Raw genomic sequence first — 4,280 nt, 5'->3', positions numbered from 1 at the left:
ATAATTAGGCTATATAACGTTTCCTTTCCACGGTTATTCAAACAGAGAATAATTTTTTTTACATAGGCTAGAAAATAACATCATCGCTAACTTTGATCTATCGCGAGTTTAAGCACTCAAAAAAGCTATTGTTATAATCACTGAAGCTGTATACATTGTTAAATGAATCTCTTACTTGCATTGTACGTGCATCTGCGCTTTGTTGTTTATGATGAGAGAATTTGCGCGCACTCAAAACTGATGAGTTTTGAGTTTTGCCTCTGATTTGCCTTTGCATTCCTAAGCTCAACAGAATTGTGTGTGATTGGTTAAAATGTGCAAAACTTTAAAAACGCCTAAAATGAAATACGGCGCAACATGAGCAGATCTTAATTTGATGCCACAATCGACACGGTCTGTTCATTTTCACTTTGTTGGCAACAGACATGATAGATTTAATTTGTTTGTGCAGGGTCATTTTTGTCCAATTTAGTGGCATTTTTGCCCCAAGTCCCCAGCCTTACACACGCTCCGCCTATGCATGGTGGTCAAAGGAATAGAAAGGGACAAGCACCCGTTTGAGAGGTGGCCATGGGCCTCGTTTGAGAGGTGTGGGTGATCGTGGTAGAGGACACAGACCTAGACAGCGGCAGCAACAACAAAGGGTGTCAAGTGAAATCACCGCTATAGTTGTAGACTATGTCATAAATCATGGCATGGCAATGAGTGCAGCAGCTACAATGTTTCAACCAAATCTCAGAAGATCATCTGTGGCCTCAATCATCAGAACTTTCCGCAATGAAAACCGGTAAGTCTTCAGAATCCACTAAAGTTTAAGCTACTTTAAACTGTTACAGTAAATAAGTGTATACAGCATGGCAGTGTGTACCACAGAGTGTAATGTGATTTCTGTAAATGAGTTCTTACTGTGACTTTCTCCCTGCAGAATGAAGACTAGGCCAAATAACGGGAGGCAGAAGCAAAATTCTGACTGACCAACAAGAGCAGGCTGTGGTCAATTTGGTTTGGTCCAGAAATGATATTCGCCTTACAGAAATTCGGCAACACATGTTGGACAGACGACGACGTTTTCAGCAATGTGGAAGCCATAAGTTTGCCAACTATTGCACGGGTGCTGAAAAGACGTCAGGTGTCTTTAAAACAACTATACCATGTGCCTTTTGAAAGAAATACAGATAGAGTGAAGCAACTGAGGACTGAGTATGTTCAGGTATGATCAATTTGCCTGTTTTTGGGGGAGAAAAAAATCCCCAAACATTCTTTATCATTGTAATCAGTAATGGTCTGTGTTTTTAGAGGGTGATGGAGCTGGATGTGGAGGAAAACCATCACAAATTCATATTTTTGGATGAGGCAGGCTTTAACCTGGCCAAGACAAGGAGGAGAGGTCGGAATTTAATTGGCCGGCGGGCAACCGTCCAAGTACCTGGACAACGTGGAGCCAATTTCACCATATGTGCAGCTCAGAAGATGGCGTGGTTGGACGCAGACCTCGTGTTGGGTCATATAATGCAGCTCACCTCATAGCCTTCCTTGAGGAGCTAAATCAGGTCTGTAGAGCTGATGGTGTGACCTACGTAATAGTTTGGGATAATGTTCAGTTTCAACATCCTCAAATGGTCCAAGCATGGTTTCAGGCCCATCCACAATATCTCACCCTGTATTTACCTCCATACTCCCCTTTCTTTAACCCCATTGAGGAGTTTTTCTCCACATGGAGGTGGAAGGTCTATGATAGGCACCCTCACGAACAAGTCACTCTTCTCCAGGCCATGGATGATGCAATTACATCACAGCACATCAGTGTCAGGCCTGGATTCGCCATGCCAGAAGATTCTTTCCAAGATGTTTAGCGAATGAAAACATCCACTGTGATGTAGATGAGAACCTGTGGCCAAATCCACAAGACCGGGTTGATGGAAACATGGATGCATAGTGCAGTGGGGAACACTTACGTTTACAGTACAGTTTTTTTTGTTTGTTTGTTTGTTTTTTTTAATCGAATTTTTTCCTTTGGAAAACCTATGTTGTGATTTCTATTTCATCAGTAAATTTCCCATTACAGTAAATCAATGATACCACTGTGTCTGTACTATTCTCTCTAGTCTACAATACAAGAATGAAACCTGAATCACATATTTTGTACAACTATATTTAATGCTTGTACTAACAAATACACCGTGAAACTATGGGTATCTTGTGTGTGGGTGAGCTAACGTAATGTTCCTATGATATTTCATAAATTAGTTTTTTGAACCAAAAAACATTTTCTTTTTTTTGCTTCTGCAAATGCAAGGCTTTTTTGAAGATATGAACGCAATATGCAAAGTTTTGGACAGCCTGTGTTACAAATAATGTTTTGAGTCTAGAGTTTTGAGAAATGACATGAAGGTTCTGTTATTAATGCAAAAATGATTGTAAAAAACTGTAATCAGTGAGTATAAAGAATATAAATTATATTCTGCTGGTCCGGTGAAAGGAGCTGCTCCTGTCTGAAGAGAAAACACACTCTCAGAACTATAACACACACATACAGTAACTGACAGTATAATACAGTACATACACACACTGTCAGAGTAACAGAACTGAGTGTATTTAGTCTGTGTGTGTGTTCAGAGAGAATCTCACCTCGTCTGAGAGTCAGTCAGAATAAAACTGTCAGCATCATCAGAAACTAGACATTAGAAACACAAACGTCTGATTATCCTCATTGTTTTTATATTTGATAAATGGTAAAGCTATTGTTGATTATGTATTGATGAAAGACATGTTACAGTGTTTTATGTTTAATATCATGAATACAGTATAATACAGTACATACACACACTGTCAGAGTAACAGAACTGAGTGTATTTAGTCTGTGTGTGTGTTCAGAGAGAATCTCACCTCATCAGAGTCAGTCAGAATAAAACTGTCTGGATCATCAGAAACTAGACATTAGAAACACAAACGTCTGATTATCCTCATTGTTTTTATATTTGATAAATGGTAAAGCTATTGTTGATTATGTATTGATGAAAGACATGTTACAGTGTTTTATGTTTAATATCATGAATACTCACAGTTTGGTTTTCCGCTATTAATGCTGTTGCGTCTGATTAGTTTCGGGGTGTTTTTCTCTTCTGGTTCAGTAGATTGTCTCTTGCTCTCTTTGTTTGGCATTTTTCTTTTTCCTCTTCATTTAATTCTCCTTCAGTTTGTGATGCTCCACAGATCTTCTGCCATGAATGAATTTCTTGGAGATAGAAAATGGAGATAATATAAACATCACAGTGTCCAGAATTAATCATAAAAAGTTCTTTACAACGCAAAGATGTGTCATACAACAGTGTCACGTATGAGTCTTAAAGCTCTTATTGAGAAAGCCAAGGAAATCACCTTGTTTATGTTTGTTTGGTTATGAAGTGTTGCTTCTCCTGGATTTACATGAGAAAGTGAAATGATTAATTCTGTCATAACTTCATAACAGTGCTCTGAAGGGAGAATTACAGACAGTAAAGTTGATGGTAAATATGAGGTAAATGTCATTTTACCTTCACAGTGAACAGGGTTATTACAGTAAACTAAAACCACACAACCAAAGCCATTGTTGTTACTTGAAATAAAGTTAACATTTACTGAAATAAAATGAAATATATATTACTTTTTTTTTATTTCATCTAGTTGCCAAGGACACATTTATCATTTTCATTTAGTTTAAGTTGATGTGCTAAAATAAAATAACAGACTACAAACTGAAGTAAAAATTAATACAAAGTATATATAATATATATAGTTATGTATTATATACTGTATATAGTAAAAACTATATATAATACAATTACAAAGACTAGACAAAAATAAACTTTAATGAAAAGCAAAATATACAAAAACAAAAACCGACAGTAGTATCTAAATGATATATCATAACTATCTATTATTGCTTTCATTATGGCTATAACGTGTATGCGATATGATATTGTACCTCACATTAACCGCTTTTAACATTAAATGACGCACATAATCAGTTTCATGAGTTCATCATTGTCACATTCTGTATGGTGTTGTTCCAGCTGCGACGCACCTGTTTCTAAAATATAATCTGCTTCGAACAGAAACTCAGATTAACATGAAGACCAGTTAGCACATCATTTATAATTTAAGTGGTTTAATAACAGTATTTAGTTACGGTTACACTTGATGAAGGATGATAAAACATATAGCCTAATTAATTATAATTTAGACTTTTTACTGCAGCTTCATACACTGTAAAAAATGACCATGAATTTAACGGTAAAAGA

The 4,280-nt window shown here is 36.6% G+C and overlaps 1 long non-coding RNA gene across 1 annotated transcript; it reads right to left on the bottom strand.

The window, feature by feature from the left end:
* Positions 1 to 2,400: 2,400 nt before the first annotated feature.
* Positions 2,401 to 3,459, bottom strand: LOC107576920 (uncharacterized). Its single transcript, XR_001608138.1, has 4 exons — positions 3,379 to 3,459; positions 3,063 to 3,235; positions 2,887 to 2,930; positions 2,401 to 2,492 (listed from the first exon to the last, which is right to left on the bottom strand). It is a non-coding gene; the product is annotated as an uncharacterized lncRNA (long non-coding RNA).
* Positions 3,460 to 4,280: the final 821 nt, after the last annotated feature.

Source organism: Sinocyclocheilus grahami, unplaced genomic scaffold (assembly GCF_001515645.1).
Source record: "Sinocyclocheilus grahami isolate Dianchi unplaced genomic scaffold, SAMN03320097.WGS_v1.1 scaffold4648.1, whole genome shotgun sequence".
In the NCBI taxonomy this organism is placed as follows: domain Eukaryota; kingdom Metazoa; phylum Chordata; class Actinopteri; order Cypriniformes; family Cyprinidae; genus Sinocyclocheilus; species Sinocyclocheilus grahami.
This window is presented reverse-complemented; position numbering and strand designations above follow the sequence as displayed.